The sequence below is a fragment of the Cervus canadensis genome, chromosome 1 (genome assembly GCF_019320065.1).
Source record: "Cervus canadensis isolate Bull #8, Minnesota chromosome 1, ASM1932006v1, whole genome shotgun sequence".
Classification (NCBI taxonomy): domain Eukaryota; kingdom Metazoa; phylum Chordata; class Mammalia; order Artiodactyla; family Cervidae; genus Cervus; species Cervus canadensis.
Window position 1 is genome coordinate 15,029,095 of NC_057386.1, and position 22,885 is coordinate 15,051,979.

Below are 22,885 nucleotides of genomic sequence, written 5' to 3' on the forward strand. Positions count from 1 at the left end.
TCTAACAGAGTTACAAAACCTATGATTAGCTTAGCCCAATTGCCAAAGTAAACCTGGTCATGTTTTCGTTTCCTAGCTCTTAAATGGTAACCTCAATTTTTTCTTTTCTGATGAAACTGGAAGTGAGTTACCAATCTTCTGATGAATATTGGAAACTGGTGACTGATAAATAGTGGCTGCTATCTGTCACAGTAAGCTCTAGAGCTGACATGGAGCTCTTCCACATCCTCCCCAAACTGAGATCCTGATTTTAAAAGTCACTGCCTACTAGTGATCAACAATAAAAGCAACACCTGGGTTTCCCTGGTAGTTCAGTAGTAAAGAATCCATTCTGCTGATGACATGATCCTCTATGTAGAAAACCCTCAAGATGTTACTAGAAAATTACTATCAATGAATATAGTAAAGCTGTAGGATATAAAATTAATACACAGAAATCCCTTGCATTCCTATACAACAATGAAAAATCAGAAAGAGAAATCAAGGAAACAATCCCATTCACAATTGCAATAAAAAGAATAAAATACTTAGGAATAAATTTGCCTAAAGAAACAAAAGACCTGTATATAGAAATCTATAAAACACTGGTGAAAGAAATAAAAGATGACACAAATAGAGAAGCATACCATGTTTGGATTGGAAGAATCAATATAGTGAAAATGAGAATACGACCCAAAGCAATCCATAGATTCAATACAAACCTTATCAAACTACCAATGGCATTTTTCACAGAACTAGAACACATCATGGAGAAGGCAATGGTAACCCACTCCAGTACTCTTGCCTGGAAAATCCCACGGACAGAGGAGCCTGGTAGGCTGCAGTCCATGGGGTCGCGAAGAGTCGGACACAACTGAGCAACTTCACTTTCACTTTTCACTTTCATGCATTGGGAAGGAAATGGCAACCCACTCCAGTGTTCTTGCCTGGAGAATCTCAGGGATGGCGGAGCCTGGTGGGCTGCTGTTTATGGAGTCGCATGGAGTAGGACACAACTGAAGCAACTTAGCAGCAGCAGCAGCAGCAGTAGCAGCAGAACACATCATTTCACAATTTGTATGGAAACACAAAAAACCTCAAATAGCCAAAGCAATCTTGAGAAAGAGGAATGGAATTGGAGGAATCAACCTTCCTGACTTCAGACTATACTACAAAGCTACAGTCATCAAGACAGTATGGTGCTGGCACAAAGACAAAAATATAGATCAATGGAACAAAATAGAAAGCCCAGAGATAAATACATGCACCTATGGACACCTTATATTTGACAAAGGAGGCAGAAATATACAAGGAGAAAATACAGTCTCTTCAACAAGTAGTGCTGGGAAAAATGGAAAACCACATATAAAAGAATGAAACTTGAATGTTTTCTAACACTATACACAAAAATAAACTCAAAATGGATTAAAGATCTAAATGTAAGACAAGAAACTATAAAACTCTTAGAGGAAGACATAGGCAGAACACTCCAACATAAAAAAGAGCAAAATCCTCTATGACCCACCTCCCACAGTAATGGGAATAAAACAAAAATAAATAAATAGGACTTAATTAAACTTAAAAGCTTTTGCACAATGAAGGAAACTAGAAACCAGGTGAAAGGACAGCCTTCAGAATGGTAGAAAATAATAGCAAATAAAACAACTGACAAAGAATTAATCTCCAAAATACACAAGCAGCTCATGCAGCTGAATACCAGAAAAATGAACAACCCAATCAAAATTGGGCAAAAGAACTAAACAGACATTTCTCCAAAGACAACACACAGATTCCTAATAAACACATGAAAAGATGCTCAACATCACTCATTATTAGAGAAATGCAAATCTAAACCATAATGACATAGAATCTTACGCTGGTCAGAATGGCCATCATCAAAAAGTCTACAAACAATAAATGCTGGAGAGGGTATGGAGAAAAGGGAACTCACTTACACTGCTGGTAGGAATACAAACTGGTACAGCCACTATGAAGAACAGTGTGGAGACTCCTTAAAAAACTGGGAACAGAATTGCCAGATGAACCAGCAATCCGACTGGTGGGCATACACACTGAGAAAACCAGAACTGAAAGAGACACATGTACCCCACTGTTCACTGCAGCACTATTTACAATAGCTAGGACATGGAAGCAACCTAGATGTCCATCGGCAGATGAATGGATAAGGAATTTGTGGTACATATACACAATGGAATATTACTCAGCTATAAAAAGCAACACATTTGAGTCAGCTCTAATGAGGTGGATGAAACTGGAGCCTATCATACAATGTGAAGTCAGAAAGAGAAACACAAATGCTGTATAATAACATATATATGGAATTGAGAAAGATGGTAATGATAATCCTACATGCAGGGCAGCAAAAGAGACACAGATGTAAAGAACAGACTTTTGGACTCTGTAGGAGAAGGTGAGGGTGGGATGATTTGAGAGAATAGCACTGACACATGCATATTACCTATGTAAAACAGGTGACCAGTGCAAGTTTGGCATATGCATAAAGCAGAGCACCCAAAGCCAGTGCTCTGAGGCAACCCAGGGGGATAAGGTGGGGAGGGAGGTGGGAAGGGAGGTAGAGGGGGTTACAGGATGGGGGGAACCCATGTATATCCGTGGCTGATTCATGTCAGTGTATGGCAAAACCATCACAATATTGTAAAGTAATTATCTTCCAATTAAAATAAATAAAACAATAGACTAACTAAAAAAACACACAAAAACCCCAATAAAAAACCCAGGAAAAAAAAAAAAAAGCATGGATGAAGGCAAAAAAAAGAATCTATCTGCCAATGCAGGAGACATGGGTTCATCAATACCTGGTCCGAGAAGATCCCATATGTTGCTGGCAACTAAGCCCACCTTTATGTGGCTATATATTTTAATTTCTCTAGGACAAATACAAAGGTGTATAATGTTTGGGCTATAAAGTTAAAAGTTTAACTTTATAAGAAATTGCTTGTTTCCAAAGTGATGTTCAGTTCACACTCTCTCAAGTAGTATCTAAGAGTTCTAGTTTCTCTATATTCTCACCAATGCTTGGTATTGTGAGCCACTTTGACTTTAGCCATACCAAGGGTGTACAGTGCTATTTCAAGGTTTCACTTTGCATTTCTCTGATGACTAATGCTCCTTGGAAGAAAAGCTATGACCAACCTAGACAGCATATTAAATAGCAGAGACATTACTTTGCCAACAAAGGTCCATCTAGTCAAAGCTATGGTTTTTCCAGTAGTCATGTACAGATGTGAGAGTTGGACTATAAAAAAAGTTGAGCGCTGAAGAATCGATGCTTTTGAACTGTGGTGCTGGAGAAGACTCTTAACGGCTGATTCATGTCAATGTATGACAAAACCTACTGCAATGTTGTGAAGTAATTAGCCTCCAATTAATAAAAATAAATGGGGAAAAAAAAAAAGAGTCCCTTGGACTGCAAGGAGATCCAACCAGTCAATCCCAAAGAAAATCAGTGCTGAATATTCATTGAAAGGACTGATGCTGAAGCTGAAACTCCAATACTTTGGCCACCTGATGTGAAGGGCCGACTCACTGGAAAAGCCCTTGATGCTGGGAAAGATTGAAGGTGGGAGGAGAAGGGGATGACAGAGGATGAGATGGTTGGATGGCATCACCGACTCGATGGACATGAGTTTGAGTAAGCTCCAGGAAGTGGTGAAGGACAGGGAAGCCTGGCATGCTGCAGTTCACGGGGTCGCAAAGAGTTGGACATGACTGAGCGACTGAACTGAACTGAACTGATGACTAATGACGTTGAGCATCTTTTCATTTATTTACTGGCCCTTCTTACATCTTCTTTTGTGATTATCTCCTCAAATTTTTTATACTTAAATTAAGATTCTTTTATTATTTGTAGGAGTTCTTTATATTGGATGCAAATCTGTCAGACATATACATGCTAATATTTTCTCCTATACTATGGCTTGCCTTTTCCTTTTGTCAAAATGTCTTGAAGAGTGAAAGTTTTAAATTTAGATAAAGCCCAACTTTTAATTTTTTAATAGCTCACACTTATGGCCTATCCTAGAAATTTTTGCCTACTCTAAGATTGCAGAGATTTGCTCCTAGCTCTTACACTTAGGTTTATGGTACTATTTTTGTTACTTTAAATTTTTATTTATTAAAAATTTATTGGAGTATAGCTGCTTTGCAACATTGTGCTAGTTTCTACTGTACAGCAAAGTTAATCAGCTATACATACACTATAGGGGGTAAAAATACCCCCTAGGTCTATGGTACTTTAAGTGAACTTATGTGCATGGTAAGAGGTAAGGGTTGATGTTCATTTCCCTGACACCTTTAAAGAAGAATAATGGAAGTCCTTTAGCTTTGTTGTTCTTTTGGAAACTTGCTGTGGCCACTCTTGGTCATTTGACTCCTATAAGAATTTTTAAATCATGTAAATATCTAAATTTGCAATTATGTAAATTTTATATATTTCTAACAATACTTCTTGGGGTTCTATTAAATCAAAATAGCTATCTTAGCAATACTGAATCTTCTAATCCATAAATATGATATATCTCTTCCTTTATTTGGATCTTTGTCTTTTATTTATAACTTTCAGTGTACACATTTTGTCAAATTTATCCCAATATATTTCATGATCTTTAACGTTCAGTTCAGTTCAGTTGCTCAGTTGTGTCCGACTCTTTGCGACCCCGTGAATCGCAGCACGCCAGGCCTCCCTGTCCATCACAAACTCCCGGAGTTCACTCAAACTCACGCCCATCAAGTTGGTGATGCTATCCAGCCTTCTCATCCTCTGTTGTCCCCTTCTCCTCCTGCGCGCAAGCCCTCCCAGCATCAGGGTCTTTTCCAATAAATCAACTCTTCGCATGAGGTGGCCAAAGTATTGGAGTTTCAGCTTCAGCATCAGTCCTTCCAATGAACATCCAGGACTGATCTCCTTTAGAATGGTCTGGCTGGATCTCCTTGCAGTCCAAGGGACTCTCAAGAGTCTTCTCCAACACCAAAGTTCAAAAGTATCAACTTTTCAGCGCTCAGCTTTCCTCACAGTCCAACTCTCACATCCATACATGACCACTGGAAAAACCATAGCCTTGACCAGATGGACCTTTGTTGGCAAAGTAATGTCTCTGCTTTTTAATATGCTACCTAGGTTGGTCATAACTTTCCTTCCAAGGAGTAAGCATCTTTTAATTTCATGACTGCAGTCACCATCTGCAGTGATTTTGGAGCCCAAAAAAATGAAGTCTGACACTGTTTCCACTGTCTCCCCATCTACTTCCCATGAAGTGATGGGACCAGATGTTACTGTAGGTGAAATTGTGTTTAGATTTACTTTTCCAACTGTTCTTTGCTAGAATATAGAAATACTGATTTTTATATAATGACCTTACTGTCTCCTCTTTTAAACTTACATTTATATAAATGTTATTGGAAAAGTAGGCTGCAAGTATCAGTTTGTGTTTGTGTATTACTCTGCTAGCATGTAAACATATCCAGTAGTCATGTATGGATGAGAGAGTTGGACCATAAAGTAAGCTGAGTGCTGAAGAATTGTTGTTTTTGAACTGTGGTGTTGGAGAAAACTCTTGAGAGCCCCTTGGACTACAAGGAGATCAAACCAGTCCATCCTAAAGGAAATCAGTCCTGAACATTCATCAGAAGGACTGATGCTGAGGCTGAAGCTCTGATAATTTGGCCACCTGATGCGAAGAACTGACTCATTGGAAAAGACCCTGATGCTGGGAAAAATTGAAGGCGGGAGAGGGGGACAGAAGAGGATGAGATGGTTGGGTGGCATCACCGACTTGATGGACATGAATTTGGGTAAACTCTGGGAGTTGGTGATGGAACAGGGAGGCCTGGAGTGCTGAAGTCCATGGGGTCGAAAATAGTCGGACACGACTGAATGACTGAACTGACTGATGCAATACAAACGTAGTTAGGGAATTCCCTGGCAGTCCAGTGGTTGAGACTCCAAGCTTTCACTACTGAGGATCTGGGTTTGATCCCTGGTCAGGGAACTAGTCGTGGCCGAGTGATAGGTGATAAACTAGAAATCCAATGGGATCTCCCTGCGCAGGTTCAAATCCTTCCGACTATGCATCTCTTTGTGCTCCCTGGTGGCTGAGATGGTAAAGAATCTACCTGCAATGCAGGAGAGCTGGGTTAAATTCCTGGGTTGGGAAGATCCCCTGACGGAGGCACAGCAATCCACTCCAGTATTCTTGTCTGGAGAATCCCCGTGGACAGAGAAGCCTGGTGGGTTACAGTCCATGGGGTCACAAAGAGTTGGACAAGACTGAGCGACTAAGCATAGTCATCTTCCAGTGCTTCTTATAGACTACAGACAGATAGGGAACTAAGATCCCATAAGCTTCACAGTGCGGCCAAAAAATTAAATAAGTAAATAAACAAATATTAACAAATAAAATAAAGGTAGTTAAGAGCTGGGGAGGGAATCTCCACATCCACACAGAACACTGATATATCAAGGCAGCTCATCAGAGGCTTGCTTTACACCAAACTTGGGAGGAACAATGATGAGACACTCAGGAATTAGCTAGTTCTGCCATTAGGATTCTTAGACAGGAAAGTCTATGACTATATCCTAAACTCCTCAGGCATGTCTCTAACTATATACAGAAACTTGTTTTTTCTTTTTTTTTTTTTTAAGAGTTCCTAGGGAAAACAATTTGGGGTGGAAGAGAAGATGCCACTTAAAATGTTTTTTGAACTTAACTCCAGGAACCTGGTTCTGAGTTACTCTAGTTGGGGATAAAAGTAAGAGGAGTGGAGGTAAAGTAAGAGGGTAAGAAAATGACACTGATATAAGAGCTATAAAGCTAGGGACACTGTAAAGAACTGAAAGGGTAACTTAACTCTACTGTAGAAGTCTGACAGAAGCTGTAACACTGGTATACCAGAAAAGCGCTTTACCTCACACAGCATAGCTTCAGGGCCACGAGATGACTAACTCAAAATCAATTAATGTGGAAAGTGATACGTCACCCAGGCCTTAACAGACTCCAGAGCCATGTCAGTATCTGCCTTTGTCATTGGGAGTGACGGGATGGCAGCTGCCACGTAAGTCACAAAGTGCAGATGAGAGAATGACTCAAGTGGCTGTCGAGGGGGAGGCTGAGACAAAGGCATAGATGACCCAGATCAGGAAAAGAGATCACCTGCTCGGTGGGACGACAGCAGCCATGATGTTCCAGGTGAAATACCATTATAACTAACACAAATGCCATGTTGTTGTTCTCAAGATGTGTAAGGAATCTAATTCTATCCGTTCACTTTTTACATGCCTAATCTGAGTCTTATAAAAAAAAAAGCATTTCTTTATAGATCAACGGAACAGAATAGAAAGCCCAGAGATAAATCCACGAACCTATGGACACCTTATCTTTGACAAAGGAGGCAAGGATATACAATGGAAAAAAGACAACCTCTTTAACAAGTGGTGCTGGGAAAACTGGTCAACCACTTGTAAAAGAATGAAACTAGAACACTTTCTAACACCATGCACAAAAATAAACTCAAAATGGATTAAAGATCTAAATGTAAGACCAGAAACTATAAAACTCCTAGAGGAGAACATAGGCAAAACACTCTCCGACATAAATCACAGCAAGATCCTCTATGACCCACCTCCCAGAATATTGGAAATAAAAGCAAAACTAAACAAATGGGACCTAATGAAACTTAAAAGCTTTTGCACTACAAAGGAAACTATAAGTAAGGTGAAAAGACAGCCCTCAGATTGGGAGAAAATAATAGCAAATGAAGAAACAGACAAAGGATTAATCTCAAAAATATACAAGCAACCCCTGCAGCTCAATTCCAGAAAAATAAATGACCCAATCAAAAAATGGGCCAAAGAACTAAACAGACATTTCTCCAAAGAAGACATACAGATGGCTAACAAACACATGAAAAGATGCTCAACATCACTCATTATCAGAGAAATGCAAATCAAAACCACAATGAGGTACCATTACACGCCAGTCAGGATGGCTGCTATCCAAAAGTCTACAAGCAATAAATGCTGGAGAGGGTGTGGAGAAAAGGGAACCCTCTTACACTGTTGGTGGGAATGCAAACTAGTACAGCCACTATGGGAAACAGTGTGGAGATTTCTTAAAAAACTGGAAATAGAACTGCCATATGACCCAGCAATCCCACTCCTGGGCATACACACTGAGGAAACCAGATCTGAAAGAGACACGTGCACCCCAATGTTCATCGCAGCACTGTTTATAATAGCCAGGACATGGAAGCAACCTAGATGCCCATCAGCAGATGAATGGATAAGGAAGCTGTGGTACATATACACCATGGAATATTACTCAGCCATTAAAAAGAATTCATTTGAATCAGTTCTAATGAGATGGATGAAACTGGAGCCCATTATACAGAGTGAAGTAAGCCAGAAAGATAAAGACCAATACAGTATATTAACACATATATATGGAATTTAGAAAGATGGTAACGATAACCCTATATGCAAAACAGAAAAAGAGACACAGAAGTACAGAACAGACTTTTGAACTCTGTGGGAGAAGGTGAGGGTGGGATGTTTCGAAAGAACAGCATGTATATTATCAAGGGTGAAACAGATCACCAGCCCAGGTGGGATGCATGAGACAAGTGCTCGGGCCTGGTGCACTGGGAAGACCCAGAGGAATCGGGTGGAGAGGGAGGTGGGAGGGGGGATCGGGATGGGGAATACGTGTAACTCTATGGCTGATTCATATCAATGTATGACAAAACCCACTGAAATGCTGTGAAGTAATTAGCCTCCAACTAATAAAATAAATAAATAAATAAATAAATGAAAAAAAAAATCTGAAAAAAAAAAAAAAAGCATTTCTTTTGTGTGTTTTTGTTTACATCCAAGCATGGAAGTCATATGTTAATATGCTCTAGGTCAGAATACCATAATTATGTTATGTGGGAAAAAAGGCATGGAAATAAATGACGACCACCCAAATATTTATTTATTTATTCAGAGCTTGCTATTGCAAGTGCATCAGTTACCATCACTTGCATCTGGCAGAGACTCAAAGGCAGGCAGTGGAGTGGAAAAGCTTTATAGGTGGAAGAAAGGAGAGGTTTCAGGTATGCCGATTGGAGGCACCTGGAACAGAGATGCTGAAGGTGGTTAACTAGAAGTGGGCATCTTATATGACAGGTTAAGTGTGCATAGTTAGCTTTCTCTCATTAGTCTTAAGTTGGAAGTGAGGGCAAATACTAGGGAAACTGTCAGTTAATAATCAAGTCCTGGTGATTTAGTTACAGTTGTTACAAGGGTTACTGTTGGCTTCTTGGACTGGTTGCTTGAGATAGTAATCTTACTTCTTACAAGTCTGACTTGTAGATATAAGCTGTGTTCCTAGGCTATTTGCTGAAAATTGGGTGTCAGAATTCTATTTTTATAGATGGTCTTGTCATTGTATATGTATCCAGTTTCTCAAAGGATAGTGTTAAATTTACTCATGTATTTATTTTCTTTTTCCTGACTTGTGAGGATAAACAGGTTCACCTGCCAACGCAGGAGGTAAGGGTTTGATCCCTGGGTCGGGAAGATCCCCTAGAGTAGGAAATGGCAGCCTGCTCCAGTATTCTTGCCTGAAAAATTCCATGGACAGAGGAGACTGGTGGGCTACAGACCATGGGGTTGCAGAGTTGGACATGACTGAGCAACTGAGTGCACACACACGTGTCACGTTTGGCCAGCAGGATTTTCTGAAATCCTCATTCTTTGTTTTATACTAACTGATTATGTTCTCAAATTACATTTATTACAGTTCACTTAAAGCTGATTGATCTCAGTTGGCTGCCATGGCTGAATTCTGATCCAGTGCAGCTTTATGCCCCTTCCCATATGCTAGTCACACTGGCAGGGAGTCTTCCTTCCATAGGAGGAGAAAGTTTATGAATTTAAAACAAATGGGATACTATACATTAAAAAAAAAAAACACTAAAGAAATACCACTCCCTCTTTCTCAACGTCATAGTGAAATTATGTTATAAGAACAGATAAGAAATCATGGTTCTGGTTTTTCAAGCGTGCAAAGACCTCTGCAATAAATTAGAAAGAAAAAAGACATTTTTTAAAAAGAATATTTCACAATACCACTATCTTAGTTGGGTATTTATTTATATATTTTAAATAAGGCAGAAACCTCTTCTTTAGCCCAATGGTACTGTCTCTGCTGTCGTTCTTTCATATTTTTTTTTTCCTTCCTTTCTTTTTGGGCTATACAACTTGGCTTTTCAGATCTTACTTCCTCAACCAGGGACTGAACCCAGGCCCTCAGTTATAAAGGCCCAAGCGTCCTAACTGCTGCACCACCAGGGAATTCCCAGAAAAGACACATTCTTAAGTAAAGGGAAAACTATGTAATTTACACATATTTATAGCATACTAAATTTTTTCATTTTGCCTTCCTCTGACTTTTTAGGTTCATTTTTCTTTTCATTCATTCAACACGCACTGAATGAACATCTACTATGTATTAGTCAGTCACTACACTAATGCACTGTGGACACAGTGGTAAGCATAAAGGAGAAAATGCATAAATTGTCCAGATGAGTGTTTTTGATCATTTTAGTGTTTATTTTTTTCTTGTTTGGATATTTGAGAAGAAACGACTTAGGAAAATTGTTACTCAAAACTTTCACTAGAAAAATGCTGTGATGATTCACTTATAGCTTAATTCTTTCTTCTCTCTTAGCCACAAAGCATATCATCCTGGGTCATTATAATAAAATGTTACTTGGTTAGGGAACAGATAAGGCATTTGCCATACTGGAGAATTCATCATGTAGAATAAATTTTAACTAAGAAAATAAACATCATTTCTCTGGTAAGGTACCAGAAAATAGCATCCATATTTTATGCCCTTGATTATAACTGAAGTTTTATTTGTATACAAATGAGTTCTAACCAGAGTTCTTTCTTTTTTTTAAGACTTAGAAAAATTTACACAAAATAAATAATACCTTTGCATTTTAAGGGTAGCCTTCTGTTCTACAGTACCAAAGATGACTTATGTGGATTAAAAGAAGATTGAGTCTTTAATATATGCACTAGGCATTTTATGGTAGACACAAAAAATGTATTACACAGCTTTTGATACTCAATGTTTTAATGAAACATTAACCAGCAGATAAGACCATTCCTTTTAAAACTGGTTTGCAACAGAGCCAAGAAATAGAAGCCAGACTATAGGAAACTTGGGTCTCATGATCCTCTTCAAACATTAAAAGAAACTCTCCAATCATTTTGCTTGATGACTCCTATCTCCTATTTAATTTTTTTTCTGGCAGCAATAGAAACAGATTCATCCACTCAGAATTATAATTTAACTATTATGGCTATTGTAGAGGGTAAGATAAAAGCTGAAAACGATAATGTTGAACTTAAATCGATGATCTATGAACTACACGTAGGATTTGTTACTGGATGAAGCAGACATTTTCCTCCCCAATTTAATGGTAGCAGGTCAAATAACACCAGACTGAGATCAGGGGCAGAAAGGCGAGTTTTTCAACAATTCAGTATCATGGGTAATATCATAACCACTGTATGCAAAACTTGTTGAAATTTTGATGTAAAGTTCTAATTTCCAAGTCCAAATAAGAAACAACTTGCTCAAAGAGATGGTCCATGAACCAACTCTAAAAGTTCATTTGAAAGATAATTTCTTTGTATTTAATCAACTGGCTAATAATATCATTTCAACTTCTTAGTAGACAGCTCCCAAAATTTACAGAGACTGGTTTGTCCAAAGAGGTAGTATTCTAAGACTGACTTACTAGTGTACAGTCTGTTGCCATGTAGCATCATGGAAAGCACAGAACAGAAAAATAAAAACGCTTCTTTCGCATACTTTTAGATGTATGTACAGTCTAAAAATATAAATGCTAGAATTTCTTTCCCCAAAGGAAATAATGGTGGGAGACACTTTTCAGTAATTGGAGACCTTCCAGCTGATAACAATTAATAAAAACTGGGTAAAATGTATTTTAAAAATCTTTTAAAAACATTAAAGACCCAACAAGGAGGTGATGAGTATCATTATAACAACAGGGAGAAGATGAAAATCCTAAATGGAGATCTTGCCCAGCACAGAGGGCCACTTTAGCACGGGGGCATTTGTTAACAGGTAAGAAATAACTGAGCAGCAGAACTGTGCGTTTAGCTGTCTCACAAGGTCAAGGGAACAAAACTGGAGTCTAGGATCTGCCAGGAATAGGAACTCTAGTAAAACACCCCATACCTGAGACCCTTAGGAGCTACACACTAGGGTAAAGATGAACCAGAAGTAAAATAGTTTCTGCAGTCCTGATTTGTGTCATTTCACTGGCCTAGAAAACTTTCAACCCGGAAATTGGATTGAACTGCTCACAGGTGGCAGAAGAAATGAAAACCCTCTCTGGATAAAAAAAAAAAAAAAAAAGATCATTTCTATACATATGTTCAAATATTAAATCCAGCACCCCAAAATAATTAGGTGTATGAAAAGGCAAGAGAATTAGCAGAATAATACACAAAAGAAATCATGGTAAAGGTCATAGAATCAGAGTAGTGTAGGTAATCTTTTCAGGTTATTCTTAATATAATACTGCAAAAATGTAGTAGAAAAGAGCTAGAGTCTGTGAGATGAGTGGTGGAGATGGAGGAAGGTGAGCACACAGGAAGAATTACAAAATTAAGAGTCACATTTGATGATCACTGTTTTGGAGAAGGTGACTATTTCCCTACCACCACTAGAGGTTATTGGTTGAGGAAATTCTCCTTTAGTTTTTTTCTTTTTAAAGTAACATGAGATTTCAATTGTTCAGTCATGCACAATACTTTCTTCTGGTAGAGCTAAACCATAGTAGCCAATTACAAACCATACACTAAATGGTAGCATATATAAGCTACTGAAGGATCTAAGTCAAGAACTCTCGACATGAGATCCTCTGATTCACACTCTCCTGGAAGTCTATGAATCTCCTGAAATTGCATGTTTTAATAGGGAGGGAGTAAGGGAAATTTTCATTCTTTCATCATCCATTTCTCTGTGTGTGTGTGTGTGCGCTCAGTTGCTCAGTTGTGTCTGACTCTTTGCGACCCCATAGACTGCAGTCCACCAGGCTCCTCTGTTTATGGAATTATCCAGACAAGAATACTGGAGTGGACTGCTGTTTCCAGGGGACCTTCCCAACCCAGGGATTGAACCCGAGTCTCCTGCTTGGTAGGCAGATTCTTTGCCACTGAGTCACCTGGTCTGCCACCTCCTAGAAAATGTAACCACTCCCTGTAACCCAAAGCAGAGGTTGCAAACTCAAATACCTTCAGGATATAAGCAATTTTAACACATCTGGTATGGCTAGCAGTAATGGCAGTAGGAATGATGAAGAGCATGATGAGTTGCAGAATATGCAGCCAGCCTGAAAGCACTCTATTTCTTTTTAATGTGATTGCTAAGCAGTTTCTGAATACCTTCTCTAGAAAAATTTGTCTGTTTTAAAATTAAATGTAAGTCAGAGGTTAAGATAGTGGTCTGATATGTTTTCCATAGTTCTAGGTGAGAATCACCTCTCAATACAGAGGGTCTAGAGGGCAGAAAGGTGGGGAAGAAAGGTCCCTGGAGGTGGATGGGAAAATGAGATCCAAGTCAGGCACCAATGACACAAGTTACTGTTAATCCTCAACTGAGGAGGAAAAAGTGCTTTAGCTGAGACAGGTGCAGAGAAATCTAAGGAACTTATAATCACAGAACTCCATGTCTTAAAAGCAGAAGTGTTTGAATTTCTCCTATTTACCCTTCCTTTCACCCACTTTCTTCCTAATGACTTTCTTGCTGCCTTCTTTAAATTAACTCACCTAGAATCTAAGTTAAAGAATCTGCTTTTAGGGCATCTCTCCAGTTGCAGTATTTAGATACCTAGTTTTAGGGTACAGAATAGGAGTTAGCAGTAACGTAACTTTCCTTGGAAAATTCTACTCATGGATTCTTATTCGTTTTGGTTTGCTTAGACTGGTTTTCAGAAAAAACTGTTAACAGATGGCAAACAGACCAAAAGTTTAATTTTTTCAAAACTCAGACAATAGGCAAAATTTTGTATGTGGGTACAATTTTCTGGAGAGATTCCATAAATTTCCTCAATAATCCATATACATAAAAATCATGTTATACACAATGAACTTACACAATATTACATGTAAATTATATCTCAATAAAGCTGGATAAGGAAAAAATGCTGCCTAAAAAGTAAATTTATCTACTAATAATCCTATACTCTTTTTACTAATAACTTACAGACATACAGAAACAAATGGGGGGAAAAAATCCTCTGAACACACACACACACACACACACACACACACACACACACGGTGGTTCTCCCTTGTGCTATTTGGGGACAAAATTTTTATAAGATTAGAGACTTTCTGCATCTTAAAAAATTCATTAGTTTGGCACTTAGCTTAGAGAAGAGGCTTTTAAATACTTATAATCTTCCATTACAACATCCCACTATTCTGATTCTCTCCCACTGGAAGCGAGAATCACTGCAGAGGCAGGACAGACAGACAGAAAGCACTCACTGCTTGGCAACTCCTACACTAGTGTTTCCTTGCTACATAACTGCCTCCAATGCTGAGACATACTATGTGTACATCTATGTATGATGATGACTATTTAGCTGAAATGAAAAGCAGTATTAAAAGAACCTTAAATGTTTCATAAAAATCTGTAAGACTGTTCATCACTGAATGCTCCTTTGGGTTTTAAACTGAGGTTTCCAATAACTGCTTTGAATAGACATACATGTGAGATACAAAATATGGCAAAAATGCATTACTTGTGTAATACAAATATTTCCATATTATTCCCCTATTGACCTGGATTTCCTTACCCATCATACAATTTTTTAATGTGGAAAGCAAGGCAGTTGTATACTGATTACAGTAGGAAAATTATTATCTTCAAAAGTCACCTTTGTCTACATGGCAAATGTATTCTCTGTTGGCTTCCAAATCTGAAATTTTTTCTAGAACCTGCACATTGAAATAATGTGATGTAGTTACTCAGACTTAAAGAGAAAAAGACGATTTTAGGAAGAGGTACTTCACTGAACCGAAACAGTAGAGATTAGGCAAGAAGACAGACCTATAAACAGTTATTAGAAGAACAGCAAGGGAATTCTGAATATAAAAGGGAGGGATACTAGTAATACTATGGAGACAAGGATGAGAAGGATTTGTGCTTCCAGAATACAGAATGAAGTGAAGTGAAAGTTGCTCAGTCATGTCCTATTCTTCGTGACCCCATGGACTGTACGCTGCCAGGCTCCTCTGTCCATGGAATTTTTCAGGCCAGAATACTGGAGTGGGTAGTTGTTCCCTTCTCCAGGGGATCTTCCCAACCCAGGGATTGAACCTAGGTCTTCTGCATTGCAGGTAGATTCTTTACCATCTGAGCCACCAGGAAAGCAGAATACAGAATAGCATGTATCAATATACAGAAAAAGCAAGGAGAATTCATTGCTTCACTTAAACAACTTTAAAATTTCAATTGACTCCCATGAGTGTGAGATGGAACTTGCATCTAATGAAGAGAATACAACAAAAAGTGATACGATGCCACTTTTCAGACTAAGTTATAAAAAACTGTCTCTCTTATCTTGCTTGTTCTGAGGAAGCAAGCTGCCATGGGTGAGGTCACCTGTGGACAAGTACCCATGGCAAGGAATTGAGGGTGGCCTCTGATAAAAGCCAGCAAAGAACTGAGGCCCTCTGTTCCAACAGCCTAGAGGAACCGAATCCTTCAACAAACATAAGCATAATAAACCTGAAAGACAAGCCTTCTCCAGTTGAACCCTGAGATGACCACAGCCTAGGCTGTCATTTTTTCTTTTTAACTAATTTTTTTTTGGATGATCCTGGTGGCTTGTGGGATCTTAGTTTCCTGACCAGGGATTGAACCTGGACCCTTGGCAGTGAAAGCATGAAATCCTAATCACTGGACTGCCAGGGAATTCCCTAAATTTAAATGTTATAACAAACAACTTCTAAACAAGGAAAAACAGAGAGACAAAGAGGATTTCAAGTGACTTAGAGATAAAGGATGGCAGTGGTGACATCAAATACAGAATTCCTAAAATCTCTAGTTTCTTAAGTATCAAAACACAAGTCAAGAATATCTTTCCATCTCTTCTTTGTTCCACTGAATTTTTCATGAATACTAGGCTGCAGGAACATATATATATTGCATAGGGAAAGAAGAACATAAAACTGCTTTTTTTCAGAAATAAATTTATAATAACATATATATATATATATATGTGAGAGATGTTATTCATCATAATAACTGATGCTCCAGAAATTTGTGCTAGTAAGTACCTTATATCTTAATTAATCATCACAAACACCCTATGGAGTACATGATATTACTCTCTGTACTTTACAGATGAAGAACCAGAAAATCAGTAAAACTAAATAATAAAAGTTATACAACTAGTAAGTGGCATGGTTAGACTTAGCCAAGTTTATATGATCCCAGGGCTATTTATCACTATGAAAAACTGCCTTCATTAAAAAAAAAAAAAACAACCAAAACCCACAAAGCTTAGTATCTATACATAGACTGCTTATGGAAACAGGCCAGTGACAGCAGGTTATAGGTGCAATTTTATCCTCTTTGTGAAGTGCTCTCATAAAAAGGATAATGATAATCTTACCCACAGCATTTTTTCAATATTTATTTGGCTGCAATGGATCTTAGTTGTGACACAGAGGCCTCTCTCTAGTTGTTGTGCATGCGCTTAGTTGCCTCACAGCATGTGGAATCTTAATTCCCCAACCAGGAACTGAACCCATGTCCCCTGTATTGGGAGGCAGATTCTTAACCACTGGGCCATCAGGAAAGTTCCACACATAGCATTCTTAGAGGAAAAGTAGTAAAGGCTGTGGAACACTTTAACTGTAGCTAAGATTTATTAAAACTAACTCTGGACCACATAATTGTCATTATTTTATATATTTTAATTATTACATCTTGACAGCATTCCTACGATACAGGTAATATTATAATCCCCATTTTACAGATAAGGAAATTAATCATTCTTACACTAAGTAATATGCCCAAGGTCATACTAGCACAAAGTGGTAGACTCAGTATTTGAACACAGGCAGCCTGGCTCCCGGGTCTGCAGTCTAAACTAGTGCATTTCACTGCCTCAAAAAACCCAAAGTTAAGATAGATTTTAGAGTTAATTAAAAAAACTTCCATTTGGATACCTAACTAAATTACAGATCTAAGCACCATACTTACAGGCCAAGTCTTTATAATTTGTGATGTAAAACACCTTGAGAAGAGTTAATCTAAAGGTCAGTTAAAAGACAGTTAATGGGGGAGGGAAGGATTGGGAGCTAGGGGTTAGCAGATGTAAACTAGTATACAGAGGATGGATAAACAACAAGGTTCTACTGTAGCACAGAGAACTATATATTCAATAGCCTGTGAAAAGCCATAATGGACAAGAATATTACAAAAAGAAGGTCTATATGTGTATAACTGAGTCACTGTGCTGTATGCAGAGATTAGCACACATTGTAAATTCACTATATTTCGATTTAAAAAGATGGCTAATTTCTTAAATAATGATAAAATGTAAATCAAGAAAACAACTGAAAACGTTCAAAGTGAAAAGTTCTATTCAATAAAGCACTTGTCCACTGAAAGAACTTTCTAACATGTTAAGAACTTATTAGTTGATAAAGGAGTATGTGGATGAAAAGCTATTCATTCTCTTATTCTAGCTCTTTGATGTGCTTATGCTCACAATCAGTTTTCAGGCAGTATCTCTCATGCTTAAAATACACTGAAATCACTCTGTATAATGGGCTCCAGTTTCATCCATCTCAAGGATGCATGAGACAAGTGCTCGGGCCTGGTGCACTGGGAAGACCCAGAGGAATCGGGTGGAGAGGGAGGTGGGAGGGGGGATCGGGATGGGGAATACATGTAACTCCATGGCTGATTCATGTCAATGTATGACAGAACCCGCTACAATATTGTAAAATAATTAGCCTTCAACTAATAAAAAAAAAGAAAGAAAAAGAAAGAAAAAAAAATACACTGAAATCATTCCTGTTTATCTCTCTGCTCCCTCTCTCTAGTTGTTATATGGACTTTCACATCCTGGTTAGGGCAGCAATGCAGTTCATTTCTACCTTCATCTGATTTATAAGTCTGTCTACTACCCAACATTTAGGTGGGGTTTTTGTTGTTGTTGTTCTAACAGTTGTACCATTAACAACCTTCATTTTATTTCAACATTTATAACAGCATTTTTCTCCTTCTTTTTGGGGGTGGGTAGTAGGGAAAGATGTGTTACAGATCACTCTGAGAAGCTGTTATATTAACAGAAAGAAGTACATAGGTGCATGTAGAAGAGTGTTTGTATATAATTTTAAGGGGTTCAGAAACCCTTCACCCATAACTCACGAATTTAACTCTGGTTAAAAATCTTGCAGTATACCTGTGTTTTCAACACAGTAGACATAAGAAATACAAATACAACATAATAGAAGCTGTGAATTACAAGAAAAAGGCTCCTGGTACCCATAAGCCAATCAAAAACCAAACAGAAGGTTTTATCTCTAAAGTATAAAATTCACAGCAAAGTAAAGAAGAATGCCAAACCATTTGGAATAAAGGTAACATCTGATAATGTTTTCAGAAAAACAAACAAACAACAGAAGATGAGAAAACAGATCATCCTTTTCTTCTAAGTGGAATGACCATGACTACACAGGAGTTGGGAAAAGAGGAATCAAGGAACTACTCACTTTATGTGAAATATTTCATCATGTACAGTGGTTTGCACTTGTGCTATAGAATACACAATGCTGTTAAGAAATCCAAATGAAAAGTCTTTTATGAATTCAAAAACTATATAAATATGAATATGCACTTTCAAGTAAGAAAGTATCATAAAACTCTCTTCCATTCCTGAGTTTCAAATACATCCTAATTTTGTTGTCACCTTAAATAACATTGTCTTTTGAAGGACAGTGCCATTTTTAAAGAGATTCAAAAGGATCTATTACAAAAAGATTAATCTCAAATTCCTGAAAGTATCTGCTGTGGATAAAAGCCTGTCTATTTTCAGAACTCTGGTCTGGACTTTGGCTCTTAACCTTGCACATGTATCAAAAGTCCTATAAAACTGTCAACTTGGCTTGCCATCTGTATCGAGGTTCATTTCTATACCTGAAATTATGTGTTGTTATAATGTGCAACATAAAAAGCTTGAAAAAAACTAGCATCTGATTACTAAAAAAATCTCAATACAAATTCCCTGCAGAAATTTTGGAAAAGAAAAAGTATAATGATGATGATGAACAACAGGAAGGGTAATATATTTCTTATTTATTTCACCTGAGCTGAGCATCTGTCATATACATTATTTTACTTAATCTTAACAACTCTATGAGTAAGATTTATTGTTAAAAAAAAAAAAAGAGCTGTTTTTAATCACAATCCCACAAGGAATTTAAGGCTATGAATGTTACATGTAGTCACACAGCTAGTAGGTGAGAGAGTCAGGAATTAAATGCAGAGTTAATTTCAGAACCTGAGCTCTCTGAAACTAACACATACTGCCCAATAAAGAAAAAAAAAATCACCTGTAATCCCACCAGTCAGCTACAACCACTGCTAACATGAACATTAGCTCATGAGTGCTACTCTCTCTTCTGACAGCAAACAGAATCCCAATTCTCTCCCTCTTTAGGCAACCAAGGTTAGTTTGGTGTATTCTTCTGGACATTTCCCCCTTTGAGTGTGTATTCATGTATCTATGCAAATATATATTTAATTTGTTAAATTATCAAGTAACATCATGTTATATGTAACGCTACTGTGATAGGAAACTGAGGCACCAAGAAATTACACAACATGTTCAAGATCACAAAACTACTAAGAGGACAACTGTAACTGAAACATAGGCAGATACATTCTAACTAAAAATGACCATAAACCTTTACATCTTGTATTTCCTGTTTAAAAACACTTTTAAGATCTTGTGTTATACACTCAGGATCATCACTATAATAATAACAAAATTAGCTAACATTTATAAGCATTTACTATAAAACAAGCATTCTACTAAGTGCTCTGTATTTATTAATCTGATTTAAGATTACCATTTCCATTTTTACAGATGAGGAAACTGAAGCTTAGACAAGTTAAGTGACTTGCCTAAAATCACACAGCTAATAACCAATGCTGTAGGCAGAAAAGTTAGAGGGTAGGATGAGTGTGTTCTCTTATTTAGGCAATTGTTTCACTGCAATCACTGATATCAGTTGGTTACCCTAAAAGAGAATACAGTCTTGTCTCATACTTGAAAACTGAATTTTCTACTTTTTAATTTAAGGGTCAAGCAAGGGATGCTTATAGAATTTTACACAGTAATAAAGTTAGAGGCACTTGTATTTCTGTTCAACAATAAATCCTGCTTATACCCTCACACAAATCACTCAAATTCTCTAGGTCCTAATTTCCTCACTGTAAGACGATTATCAAACACAATTCACTTGACCTCCCCCTGACTCTGGAAGTTCAGTTATGTAACATCATCGATCATCTCTATGGTTTCAGTTGCAGAACCAAAACATACTGTTTACTTGTACTGTTCCTCACATTGTCTGCATACAACAAATCTGATTTGAGGGACAGTAAAACTTCAGTATTCTAGAATCTAATGCTATACAGACTGAATCCCTCAGTTTATTAGACGAATAATCTGGATCAATATCTATATCCCATTGTAGCCTTCCCTAGTCCCTGTAGACCAAACATCAACGACTTGCTCTGATTTGATCCACAACTTCCTTTTCCTGGCAGGACAACACTGAAAACTAGTTACAGGTACTCAGATACCATGGACCAAAAGACAAACCAAGGAAAATACATGTCCATTTCTCAGAAACAAAAGCTTTCTTCTTCCCACCTAAAATACAGACACCACAATGTTGAGGTCTGGATAATAAAGAAACAACATCACCAATTACTCCTCAGAAGTCAGCAGCAGAGTGAGCCTGAAGGGTGCAGCCTGCAGCCACCCTGTAACCAGCTGGTCCTCATAGTGTGGCACCTCATCCAGCAGCTTCAGCACCGGCTGCAGGTTTGTTAGAGAAGCAAATTCTCAACCTACCCAGGCTTACTGAACCCGGAATTCTGGGGTCGGGTCCCACGACCTGCCTTTGAAGAAGTCCTCCAGGTAATTCTTGCTGGTATTGTTGTTTAGTCGCTAAGTCATGTCGGACTCTTTGCAACCCCATGGACTGTAGCCCACCAGGCTCCTCTGTCCATTAGATTTTCCAGGCAAGAGTATTGGAGTGGGTTGCCCTTTCCTCCTCTGGGGGATCTTCCCAACCCAGGGATTCAACCTGCACCTCCTGCATTGGCAGGTGGATTCTTTACCACTGAGCCACCAGAGAAGCATGCTAAAATTTGAGAACCAGTGCTCATTTAACCTTTAGCTTATGCTTGTTGCCTCTGTGACATATACTTTCTTTCCAAATTTGCATGTGATAATAAATAAAGCAGGAAGATATCAGATCACTAGTTTTAATGGCATTATTATGTATATCATAAAATATTAATATGATCATTATTCTGTTAGTATATCCTATGTAAGAGAAATTCAGAAAGAATGGATTATTTGTTTGCTTTATGAGTATACTAAATTGACTTGTTTATTGTTAATTTTTGGTACTATGTAGAAGATTACAGCTTCAACCCTCAGGTCACTAATCTTATCTCAGCAGAAACTTATTTTCACAGAATTTGTTATAAAAGAACAAATCACTAAGAAGCGTCTATGCCTTAAATCTGCTTCAGATAAGAAAAGGAGAGACCGCAGAGAAGGCAATTAACATTTTGGCAATGTGCTTTAGTTTCTTCCTGGTTTTCTGAAAATGTTAATTGAGGTTTAGTTTGGTTCAATTCCAATTCAGCGAAGATTCATGTTTGTGGAAAAAAATATTCATAAGTAATAACATGGACAAGATTTTTCACAGTGATTCAGCACTGGCATTCTAAATAACAGCAGCTCCCTTGCTTCTTGACAGTAACAATCACTAGATTAGATTAAAGATGTCAGATAGGGCAATCAGGAAGTGAAAGATTAGTCCCCCCACACTAATTCTGATTTGCAAATCTGAAAAAGAAAAGACCTCTTTTTTCTTCCAAACCTCTCTTCCAAAACTCAATGCAGGAACAGAGAATTAGTGCATTTAATTATTTTACTTTATTATACTAAATTTGCATAAGAAATGCAGAGTATAATATTCCAATGTCCAAGAAATGTGACAATACCTCAAAACAGGGCTTCTTTTAACAAAGTGCTACAGTGTCATTTTAAGACGCTACTTTGTTCCTTTTAGAAACAGAAAAGTTGGTTTCTAACACCTACCTGTGATTGATTTAAAAATGAAAGTCATTTACAACAGTGGATGAAGACCAAGGTTCTGCAACTTGAAAGCGAAATCCCCAAGGTCCTTCAATATTCAACGCTGGTTCATAAACTCAAATATCTCTGATTAGGTTTGCCTCAAGTTTTTTGCCTCCTGTCTTTTTAAAAAAAATACATGTCTTACCTGGCTTCAGAGGTATATTAGCTTGACATTTCAGATTACAGCTACTGATATCTTACCTAGAACTAGAAATCACCTTATTCTGCTAATCTCTAGTACGGTAAATATGCAGTAGTTGTATCCACTGTGGTTTAACATTGATTTTAATAAGCAGGAATAAACAACAGACCTAAAACCAAGTCTCCTAAAGTTCTTTACTGAAGCTCTGATCTGTATACTCAACTAGAG

General features: G+C 37.8%; 1 protein-coding gene across 5 annotated transcripts in view; it reads right to left on the bottom strand.

Annotated features, from left to right (window-relative positions):
• TANC2 (tetratricopeptide repeat, ankyrin repeat and coiled-coil containing 2) overlaps nt 1-22,885 on the bottom strand; it is a 371,222-nt gene that overhangs the window by 158,389 nt on the left and 189,948 nt on the right. The window lies entirely within an intron of this gene.